The sequence below is a fragment of the Tenrec ecaudatus genome, chromosome 3 (genome assembly GCF_050624435.1).
Source record: "Tenrec ecaudatus isolate mTenEca1 chromosome 3, mTenEca1.hap1, whole genome shotgun sequence".
NCBI classification, from domain to species: domain Eukaryota; kingdom Metazoa; phylum Chordata; class Mammalia; order Afrosoricida; family Tenrecidae; genus Tenrec; species Tenrec ecaudatus.
Genome location: NC_134532.1, coordinates 144,825,421 through 144,837,961, shown reverse-complemented (window position 1 = coordinate 144,837,961; position 12,541 = coordinate 144,825,421). Strand labels below are relative to the sequence as shown.

The 12,541-nt window shown below is 40.3% G+C and overlaps 1 pseudogene; it reads right to left on the bottom strand.

Annotated features, from left to right (window-relative positions):
* Positions 1-11,724: 11,724 nt before the first annotated feature.
* Positions 11,725-12,165, bottom strand: LOC142443600 (large ribosomal subunit protein eL33 pseudogene; annotated as a pseudogene).
* Positions 12,166-12,541: the final 376 nt, after the last annotated feature.

Here is a 12,541-nt window from a genome sequence, read left to right as displayed (position 1 = left end):
ATTCTGGGAAATCCAGTACTTCCTCCTTGGAAGTGGAAGGCACTTCTCTCTCTTACACTCCCTGGGAGACATAGCAGCTGACAAGGCACACCCTGATGCAGAGACCCCTGCCAGCGCTGAGATGTTTCCAATGACACTGGATCCAAAGACTTTCTACCCACTGGCCTGTGGTCTTCAACATTCAACGTCATTGCATGTGTTTTGTGAGTCTGGAGAGGACTCTATAGATTGGTATCGGACATGTGGGCTAATATTGGATTTATGGTCTTGATCTGCACTGGGCTGGGATGTTTTCTCAGTGTTCAATTGCTCCTGCATATAAATCGCTTTCCTATACACCTGTGTGTGTCCATGGATGTGTTTCTCTAGTCTACCCAGACTGACACAGCTGCTTAACATATGTTGTTGTTCTTGTTAGTGTCATCAAACGGGCTTCAATTCATAGTGACCTCATGTACGACGGAGGAAAGCACTGCCTAGTCCTGCACCATCCTCGTGACCGATGTCATGTTTGAGGCCACCCTTGCAGCCCCTGTATCCATTCCTCATGTTTGCTGCCCCTCCAGGTTACCACACAGGATGTCCTATTCCAGGACTGAGCTCTCCTCACATGTCCAAAGCACTTGAGATGAAGTCTCAAAATCCTTGCCTCTAAGAAGCATTCTGGCTGTAATTCTTCCAAGATAGATTTAGATATACCCCAGTAATATATTTTCCATCCTGACTTTTAAATTTTTACACATTCTTTTTCTCTCCTATTTTCCAAAGTCTTTTCCATACCTACTTGTGTAGATAATATTTCTTTAAAAAATCATTTTATTGGGGGCTCATACAACTCTCATTGCAATCTCTACATACATCAATTGTATAAAGTTCATTTGTATATTCGCTACCCTCATCATTCTCAAAACATTTGCTCTCCACGTAAGCTCCTGGCATCAGCTCCTCATTTCCCCCTCCCTCCCAATTCCCCCCTCCCTCATGTCCCTTGATAGTTTATAAATTATTATTTTGTCATATTTTGCCATGTCTGATGTCTCCCTCACCCACTTTTCTCTTGTTCATCCCCCAGCGAGGAGGTTATGTGTAGATCCTTGTAATTGGTTCCCCCTCTCTACCCACCCTCCCTCAACCCTCCCGGTATTGCCACTCTCACCACTGGTCCTGAAGGGATCATCCATCCCAGACTCCATGTGTTTCCAGTTGCTATCTATACCAGTGTACACCTTCTGGTCTAGCCAGATTAGTAAGGTAGAATTGGGATCATGATAGTGGGGGTTGGGGTGGGGGTGGGGGAGGAAGCATTTAGGAACTAGAGGAAAGTTAAATGTTTCATCTTTGCTACACTGCACCCTGACTGGCTCATCTCCTCCCCATGATCCTTCCGTAAGGGAATGTCCAGTTGCCTACAGATGGGCTTTGGGTTCTCCAGTCCACACTATAGCAAAATGGGAAAAACGGGGTTGATCCCTCCCTACCAGGTTCATTTTGAATGTTGACAATGATCATTAAAAGGACATGAAAAAGAGTCACTCTCTTTTCACATTTTACTTTTAGATTCAAATCTGACCATTTTTTCTTGCCCTTTATTAATTATGATGATTATGTTAACAAAGATAATGTATTAGCGGTCATGGGGAAGTAGAATTTAGTATAATGTTGAAGGAAAGAGAGGAAAACCATCATTTAAAAGTAGCTAGCTTTCTCTGTCTACTACTGAAAACAAGAGTTTCTCAGAGCAGAGAGACTTTGTTCTGAGAAAAGTCCCTTGGATGATATGTTAGTCTGGCTACTTTAAAGAAACAAATCCACAGAAACTCATGTATAGGAGAAAGTTTTATATAAAGGTAAAGTGTGCATCAAGAAAACATCCCAACCCAGTGCTGCCCAAGCCCACAAATACATTAACCCATTAACCCATATGTTCAACACCAATCCACAAAGTCTTCCTCCATCTCACAAAAGAGACACAATGATGCTGGCTGCAGGAGGAAAGCCAAGTCAGTGAATGGGTAAGCATCTCAGCACTGGCAGGTATCTTCAGATGGGTGCAGCAGTCTTAGCCAGTTCCCTGCTTCAGCTGGCAGGGCTCACTTCCTGTAAGACATCCCCAAGGAGAAGCTGCAATTAACTACCCTGATGCAGCCCTGGGTGCTGTAGCCACCATGTGGAGACCCCTGCCAGCACTGAGATGCTTACACGTTCACTGACTCGGCTTTCCTCCTGCAGTCGGTGTCATAGTGTGTGTTTTGTGAGATGGAGGAGGACTTTGTGGATTCGTGTTGACATATGGGTCAATGTTGGACTTGTGGGCTTGGGCACCACTGGGTTGGGATGTTTTCTTTTTTTAAATTTATTATTGTTTGAAGTGAACTTGTTTGTCACAAGACTCCAAGTCCACTTCAGTTTCACTTTCCTCCTTTTTTCTTTAAGCCCCTCAGACCACTGTTTAGGTTTGAGGTGTAAGGAATATGGAGGGAGGATGTTTTCTTGACGCGCACTTAACTTTACATAAAATTCTCTCTTCTACTTGAATTTCTGTGGATTGAGGTAGTTAGTTTATTGTGTCAACCTGGCCGATAAACACATGTGGGGTTAATTGAAGAGCGGAAGGATAAATGGCTTGGTGAGGCTCACCTTTCTAACTCTCGGGTCTTTTGCTCTTTGATCATCAGACAAGTGTGTGGCTGCCTTGCTTGTTCTTTGCTTCAATTTGCAAGCTGCACTACCTGTAGGACACCTAACCTGTGGACTGTGTCACTATAATTTGATGTTCCTTCAAGACCTGCTTCGCCACACCTTTGGAATTTACATCTCTTGACCTGGGGGCTGTCAGACCCTGACATCTGGCTGACTGTTGGTGACCTGCTTTGCAGTTTGTTGCCTGTGCCCATATAGCCTGAACTGCTCTACAGAGGACTACCTGGCAGCCCTCAAGACTTGAAGGACTTCCAGTGTCTCACAACTGTCCCACAGGAGTAAGTTGCACTGAGCGATTTTTACTGCTTTATAATTTAACTGTTTATTTCTTATGTTATATATCTATCTGCCTATATAAATATATAGAAAATTCTGGTTTTGCTTCTCTAGAGAACCCTGTCTAATACAGATGAACTTTCAAACTTAAACAAATTATTTAATCCCTTTTTATTTTGGAAGAGAGGCACGATTGATATTCTTTTTTACTTGAAGAATGTATGAAATCCTTCCATTATAATCTCAGGTAGTTTTAAAAGTCGATAAGGAAAAGATGGAAGATTTTCATATGGACCAAGCAGTCTTCTAGGGATAAGTGCATCAAAATGCAGGTGGATAGGAGGTAGGGCGAGAGAGTGAGAGAGAGAGAGAGAGAGAGAGAGAGAGAGAGAGAGAGAGAGAGAGAGAGAGAGAGAGAGAGAGATCAAAGCTGGACTAGCATTTGCCGGTATGTTTAAGTCCATCATTGTGCCTGCTGTGCCCATCCAGCTCCCTTTGCACTCATGGCCCTCTCGCTAGCAAGACAGACAGTTGCCAATGATTTTAAAAGGATCAAAATGGGTAGAATGCTTGTTTCCAAAGGAGCTAGATGGCCAAAATTGTTAGAAGAGTCCTAGATCTTTTCAGAGTCTTTATCTCTACATCTTTCTGTTGTTTATTGCATGTGATTGTTTTATTAATTATTTTTAGATTAATAGTGATGTAGTTAGTCATAATTTTTCTCTGCTACATGATATATTTTTCTTGATGAGAGTTCTTTGTCATTTCCCCCCCTGCATTTTTCTTTCTTGGCTTTTAACTGTTAAGACATGTAGGCTTAAATACTTACATATCTCAATGCAAAGCAGGGGGAATAGAGGTTTTCTTTTTTTTTTTAGCAGATATTTCTCAGATTTTATCAAGAATCTCAGCACCTATAGAGAATAATTTTATTAGAAGTATAATAGTCTAAAAAGAAGACTTGTGGGCTTGGGCAGCACTGGGTTGGGATGTTTGCGTTGAATATCAGCAATCCAAACATCAGTTGAAGATCAGCAAATACAATTGCATTAATCTAAATTCCATTCTAAACAACCTTGAAGACAACTTTATTCAGAAGTTTTTGAAAAGGTAATATATTGTTTGGAAAAGTGCCAATGATAGAATCTTAGAGACAGATACAGCTGAGACTGTATAAAGACGATGAATGAATACAAGCCAAGAACAATTATCCTGTTTATTTTTTTTAAGGCTGAGATAGTAAATGCAACATTCGCCTCTCAATTGTCATACTCTGGTTGTGTGTTGTGAAGCTGGAGACTATGTCAACAGTGTTTCCAATACCAGCTAGGTCACCCATGGTGAGCAGACTTCAGCCAAGCTACCATGCTAATATAGACTAGAAACAAGGAGGGAGCATGACGAGCAGGTGGAACATCGTCTGCCAGAACATAGTGCCAGCCGATGAACCCTCACTTGGAAACCCACTGTCACTGCGCTGATTTTGCCTCATAGTGATGCTATATAAATACGATTGTAGAACTGCCCCTTTGGATTTCTTCAGGTATAAATCTTTATAGGAGCAGGAAATCTCTCTTTCTCCCATGGAGCAGTTGGTGGGTTCAAATTTAACCTTACTGTTAAAAGACCACCATGCAACCCCCTCTGCCAAGAGCACTCATCTCAGGTTGGAAGGCATTCAGAATAAAACTGGGAAGGAGCTGCAACTCAAAGTAGAATTGGTCTTAATGATATGGGGAGATTAAAGCCGCTGGGGCCCACTGATGGACATGGCATGACTGAAAACAAGAAGAGTTACAAACATCTATTAATCATTGGAAATGGAATGTATGAAGCATGAATGTCAGAAAATTGAAAGCCATATCAAAGGAAATGTGACACAGAAAGATCAGTTTATTAGACAACAAAACAAAACCCACTGCCAATGAACTGCTTCCACCTCACAGATATCTCATGTAAGGCCCAAAGACTACATGTTTATGGGTGCAGGCAGCATATCTTTCTCCTGTAACTTGCTTGGTAAGTTTGAAAGGATGGCACTGTTGTCAGCAGCCTTCATGCCTACTCTGAGTGCTGCCAAGCTTCCTAAAAATAACTGTCACGGCTCGTGTCTAGAGGTGCCATTGAGTCCGTGCTAACCGAGAGCTACCCTATGCATAACAGAACGAAACGCTGCCCAGGCATATGCCCTCCTCACCATTGCTCCTATACCCGAACCCATGGATGCAGCCACTGTGTCCATTCAACTCAAAAAATTTCCTCTGTTTTGCTGGTGCCCTTCCACTTTACAAAACATGTTGGCCTTTGCCAGAGACTGGCCTTCTCCTGACAACTTGTCCAAAGTAAGTAAGATGAAATCTTTCAGTCCTTGCCTCTGAGGAGCACTCTGGCTCTATTTCTTCCAAGACGGTTTGTCCTTTTAGCAGTCCGTGGCCCTTTCAAAATTCTTTTCCAGTACCTCATTACAAACATATAGATTCATCGTCAATTTTTCTTTTTCAATGTTCACCTTTCACTTGTTCATATAAGGCAAATGATAGTACCATGGCTTGGGTCAGGCACACTCTGCTTCAACATTCTCAAAGTAGCATCCTTGTTTCCACATTCTAAAGAGGTCTTATGCAGTAGATTTACCTAATGCAACTTGTCTTTTGATCTCTTGACTGCTGCTTCCATGAGCATTGATTGTGGAGCCAAGAAAGACAAAATTCTTGACACCCTTAACCTTTTCCCCATTCATCATGATGTTACCTGTTGGTCCCGTTGTGAGGATTTGGGTGTTCTTTACATTGAATTCTAACCCATACTGAAGGCTGCAATCTTCGAACTTCATCAGCAAGTGCTTCAAGTCCTCCTCACTTTCAGCAAGAAAGCTCACATCATCTCCATATTGCAGGATGTTCTTAAACCTTTCTCCAATCCTGATGTCACAGTCCTCTTCGTCTAATCCCATTTCTCGATGCTCTGCTCAGTATATTAATTGACTAGGTGTAGTTAAAAGACACAGCCCTCAAGCATCCCTTTCCTGCTGTTAAATCACACAGTGTCCCTTTGTTCTCAGGTCACAGCTGCACAGCTAGGCTCGTCCCACACGAGTGCGATGGATTGTTTCTGGAGCCCCCATTCTCCTCAAGGTGATCCGGAGTGTGTTATAATCCACACAGGCGAACACTTTGGCACAGTCAAGAGAACACAGATAAGCATCCGTCGGTCTGTTTTGTCGGGGTCAGTAGAAGACAGAATCTCCTCGTTGCTCGGATTTGCAACTCCCCGATGACTATGGTCATAAGCATTTAGGATTGATTGTTGGCTCTGTGAACGTCATCTTTATGAACTGTTTATGTATGGCATTTGCCCACTTTTTAATTGGGTTATTGGTCTCTTTATTATTGAAATGTTGTAGTTTTCTATAGATTTTTAGAGATGAGTCCCTTTCCTATGGTGGTGGAGGTGTCAAAAAAATTTCCCACTTTCTTGTTGAAGTCTTTTGATGCACATAAGTGTCTTATTTTTAGTAGGTGCCAGTCATCTATTTTGTCATCTACCATGTGTGTTTCTTCTGTTATCTTTGACAGTGTGTCTATGCTCAGCAATAGAACCCCCACGTTTGTCTCTAGTTTCTCATGGATGATCTAGTTTCTCTGGGATTTGCACTTCCATCTTTGATCCATCTTGAATTTGTTTTGGACATGGTGTTATTTGTGGGTCCTGTTTCATTCTTCTACAAGTGGAAATCATCCAATTTTGCTGTCACCATTTGCTGAAGAAACTATTTTTATCCATTTAATGTTTTTTGGTTTTTTCTCAAAGCTTAGTTCTTTGTAGGTGGAAAAATTTATTTCTATTCTGTCCCATTGGGCTATGTAACTATCATTGGACCAGTACCAGGCTGTTTTGAAGATTGTGGCTGGGTAATAGATTTTGAGGTCAGAAAGGGAAAGGTCTCCTGCTTTATTCTTCTTTTTAAGAAGTGCTCTGGTTATTCTGATAACTGTCATCTCTTTTATTTACCAGAAAGACTCGCAAAATGACAAGGTGTTTAAGGAAGGAAACACCATCTCTAATATGAGAATCCCTAAGTAGGGTTTTCTAGGTACTGCTGAAAGTAGGAAAGATAATTTGAAAAGATAATTTCCATAATTTTGTAGCAATTTACACATATCTCTTATTTGCACCTACTTTGAAATCAATTAGCAGATACTACTTATATGCATACTGCCGAAGAGCTAACTCATTTGTAAAAACAGATGTTTCTGTGGGAAGTATGCTTTCATGCATGCTTTATGCAGCTCTCGAAATCCCCTTTCCACACATCTATGTGACATTTCACTCTGCATAATAGAGGGACTATGATGGGAAAGGAGTCACAGCCAAAGTTGAAGCAATTACAGAAAAATTGATTCCCATATGAAATTGCTGAATAACTGAATTGTCTGAGCAAGGTATAGAAGCCTTAACTTCGGCCTTTTCTGTCTTTATTTCCTTATTTGACTTTCAAAAAGAAAAGAAAACCATGCCTCTGAATTTTATATTTCTAGAACAGTACTTAAACATGACACATTCTCTTTTTCTTATACTTTAAAGGTAATACAATATGTTTTATATATTAAGACCTCAAGACATATACATCGGTAAGTATAAATCTTGTTGGCATTTTAATTTTCTCACTGGAAATCTTGTTTCCATGTGGCAGTGCCGAGGGTTCTGGGAGATTTTATTCATTATTGCTCTCTTTATGGAAGCAGCTGTTCAATGATGATGCTGGATTTTGTTACCTCATCAAGAAGCTGAAGAAGATTATGTTGTGATCAGATCTTGTATAGCTATAGTCAATGGTTTTCTGATTGTCTGTGCCCCGGTGATTGATTTAATATGTCTACTCCAGAGCAGTTTCTCATCCCTGATAGTTGCCCAACTCAAAGCTCTATGTTATTTATGTAAACGATGCTTTATATGCCTCCCATGCAGATAAATCCAAGTTGACAGAACTGTTTAAGGGATGAGTATACCTCCCAATTGGGATTAGAGTTACAGTCTTTACTGTGACCATCCACTTTCATGCTTCTACACTGGTAAATTTGAGACTCTGGAGGATAAGGTATGATTAGGAGAGCCTATTTTTTCCTGTTCTGGAGATAATAATCCTGCCATTTCAGAGGACTGTGAATCTAGGAAGATTTTAGAACATGAAGGAAAAACAGGCTTGGGAGCATATGATTTCTCTTTTAAAATAACACCTCTGCACCACGGGGAGACACTAAACTCGGAGTCGTTCACATATACTCAGAGTCAGACACTAAGCTCGGAGTCATTCACATACACTCAGTCAGACACTAAACTCAGAGTCGTTCACATATACTCAGAGTCAGACACTAAACTCGGAGTCGTTCACATATACTCAGAGTCAGACACTAAACTCGGAGTCGTTCACATGTACTCAGAGTCAGACACTAAACTCGGAGTCCTTCACATATATTCAGAGTCAGACACTAAACTCGGAGTCCTTCACATATATTCAGAGTCAGACACTAAACTCGGAGTCGTTCACATATACTCAGGACTTGGAAAATGTTCTGCTGTGATTAGTTCATCATTTTTAACTTTGGCCAGTGCATTTTTTCACCTGTTTGAACATGATGAGTTCTTTGCATATATGTTTATTGGAAGATGGAAAAGCTATGAGCGATTGTTGGTTTGAAAATTGTGAAGTAATATCTAAGAATCCACCCACCACATCCCTTCTCTTGTAGAAAATCAGAGAAAAACACAAAGTAAGACAAACTTCTCAGACAGAACTGTGAGACATATGAAGCTCCAAACTGAGACAGTAAGAAAGACCTTCCCAAACAATTAACAAAACAAAACATGTGTGATAAATGAAAATGTGAAAAGAATATTTCCATGGGATACAGCTCCGGAAGAGTTCGTCATAAAACTCTCAAATACGTGTGCCATCTCAAGAAATTTGGATGTCAAAGTTGAACGTGGAATTGCATGAGTAATCCAGATTTATAGGGAGGTGCTTCTGCTTGTGCAGAGAGGAAAAGAGACATTTTGTATTGTTAATAGCATCGTAGTTTTCTTAGCAGGAGAACATAAAGCCTACAACAATTCATATACACAAACCACCCTGTCATAAGCAGAATTGCTGATAGCTAGTAACACAGTCTTCACCACGCTTCTACTGATCTATCCCTAAAGGAACTGATGGAGCAGGGGCCGTGGAAAGACAGGATGGGCAGTGGGTCCTTTGAAAGAGGAGTGACCATTAAAACAGAGGCCCAAAAGATTAATTTTTTTAAAAGAGGCGATGACACAGGAAAAACAAAGAGATGAAAAACATTCACCAAGAAAAATGGCATGGAGGAAAAAAAAAACCTATGACCAAAATGTCAACAAGATTTAATAATAACACAAAAAACCATAATGAGACAGTTGTATCTGATAAAGAAAAGCACACAATAGAAATAAGAGCTGAGGGAAAGTTTCCCTCTAAGATTCACTTTGCAACCTTCTTCCCCCTGTTCTGTGCCCAGCAATATGACTTCTACAAACTACTTTAAGGGAGTCCTTTATCTTCCAGGTTCTCACTGGGCTTGGACAACTGAAAGTATTTGCAAAAGAACTGAGGGTAATGGGAGAATAAGTTGAGGTACTTATGTCCTTAGCTCCAAGCTTGTGAAGTCAAGCTAGGCTGACCAGGTCCCTTGATGAAGGTCACAGGCTTTTTAACATGGACTAATCTAAGAGCTTTAGTTACCAATCCCTTTCCTTGCCCCTTCAGTACTAGGGTTGGTAACAGTAATTCAATGTTCCTCACTCTGGGGTTCTCTGGGGTAATCTTATGTACTTCCTATACTCTGCCTTAATCTTTACAATGATCCCTTTGTTAATTTCCAATTTGAGTATATTATCTCTTGTGTGTGAATAACTTGATTGATAGATAATGAAACAAGAAAACCTGGGAGAAAGAATTAGGAAGAAAAACTAAATATTATAATGACAAGTCCAATAGAAATAACACAAATCCTTCTGAAGACAGACCTAATCATGGATAGGAATTAGAAAGGATGTATAAATAAATGAAAACAAACATGATTTTAAAATACAAGAAAGAAAATAATACATATGAAAGATGGACAACTCAATTTGATAGTCAAAGAGCATCAAAATAAGGGAACCAAATAAATATTTCATGAAATAGAACTTTCTAGGACTAAAAGATTTTGATCTACACATTGAATGTATATACTACATCCAAGGTAAAAAGTAACACAGAATAATTAACACGCAAATCCATCTTAGTAGAATGTTAAAGTTTCCCTATGTAAGCACATATATTCTGCACCCAGATAGAAGGCTCAAGTGACTGTAGGTGGGGCTGGGGACTGAGGGGAAGCAGACTAACCTCAAACGTCTCTATTGTAACCCACTGTGGAACAATCAATACCAATTTCAGATTTGAACAAAGATTGATTCAGGAATTTATATACCTTTAACACTATAGTTCAATATAAAAATATTAAGTTTAAACGTAAAAAAACTCTGATAATATAATTAATTTTACTTTTTCCCCTTACTTTTAACCTGTCTTTGATGTAGCGAACAACTAGTAAAAGGACTGACAGTGATAATTGAATCCATTGACTGTGAGACTAAGATTAAAATAAAGATAACAATTCTGATAAAACTTAGATTGGGGTGGGGGATGGGGAGCTAACAGCAACAAGTACAAGAAAGAAGAAAATGTTCAAAAATTGATTGTAGTAATGATTGTGCAATTTTTTATATGATTGAACTATTGAATGGTATGATATGTGGATTATATGCAAATACAACCGTTTCTAAGAAAGAATTGTAAATGTCAAAAATGTAGACAATATTAAATGATATATCCATCAAAAAGGAGAAGATGAGGTATACATATACGAACATGTGTGTGTGCGTGTGTGCATGGAATTACTTGGTATGACCCTTCTATCCATCGTCTTTGTAACTCTCACCAAATGACTGGATGGAAGTATGTAAATAACGTATAGAAAATCCTCACTTTAGGATTGGTCAATTTTGTCATTCCTTTGGGTATAAAGTGAGTCCTCTCAGAAGCAGGAAGAGAAAATCCAGCATTACCTGCAAGGAAGAGAGCCAGGGTGATATCAGTGGAAACCCTGCAAGGAGAGGTAGCAGAGAAGTAGTGCTGAGACCATAAGACAGGACAAGGGGCTTCCCAGTCTGTGGAACTAGGCAGAGGCCAACAGATAATGTGACTAAGTGACCAGGGACCATAAAGAGGCATGCCTGCCTGCATGACTGAGAAGAGATGCTGTGGATAAAAGAAGTGTTTCCTTCACATTTAAAATACTGTTAGCTTTCCTTAATACACCTCATCAGCATGAACGTTGTCTGTGAGTTCTGTGTGGCCGCTGTAATGAACTACTTTCCCAGCAGACTAGTAGAATACTATGGGGAGGGAAGTTGGTGGCCGAATATTATATAGAAAAATGGAGGCAAGAGGCACATCTGACCTCTGCCTTGTAGGAGTCATCCCTGAGCAGATGTGAAGTTAGCCTTTCCTCTCCCCGTGTGTTACTGAAGAAAGCCAGATGTGACCCCCATGTCATTTCCACAGCATGGACAAAGACATTATTTAAGGCTGATAAAGTAACACAGATATAGGATGTTTAGAAGTATGAAAGTATATTGATGTTGGTGCTGTCAGAAAACAGATGGCACAATCAAAAATAGTCCTTTTTTTTAACAAATGCACAATTTTATTTATTTAATTTTAAGTTTAAATTCTTGAGGGGTACAGCATCACACGGATTCTGTGTCCAATAGCCTTAGCAGGCAGGTTGCTCCAGAATTTGGCCAGAACCATGCCACTGTTTCCATGGGCAGGAGTTACCTTTCCCCAGATGACTCTGGTTTTGTTAGGTTTGCCGCCAGGAGTCACTGTGTTGTTCTTTGCTTTGTACACATAAGCACATCTCTTGCCTAAATAAAATTCCGTTTCATCTTGGGCATAAACACCTTCAATTTTGAGAAAAGCCGTGTGCTCCCTCTGGTTCCGTAGACCCCGTTTATAGCCAGCAAAGATGGCCTTGGACCACAGCCTTCCAGACATATTTGCCGTCTAGAAGTCCTGTTCCCAGCAGGCCTCCACAGGCTCCAATATGGCGAAAACAAAAAACAAAAATAGTCCTTTAAGCTAGCTGATTGAGTTTGTTTACAAAGGCACGGGGACAGACTCAGAGATCAACAGTGGGTGGGGTGACGAGAGCATGAAGCCATGATGACTCCTGGCACTTACCCAAACAGGTCAGAGGACTATTACTCTTATATGAAAAAAGGGAAGCAACCATGGGAGACCGTTTACTTGACAAGAGTTATGGAACTAACAGAAAAAAATCATGTTCCCAAATGCTGGTTGGGAGGGGGAGTTAGAGAGGGAATGGATTGACTTTTGCCAACAAGAAATTAAAAGGCAAGGAAGTTAATGTAATCTGTAAGAACTAGCATTCCCTGGTCCCGATGATGAGGATGTCTTAGCCTTATCAGCATCTAC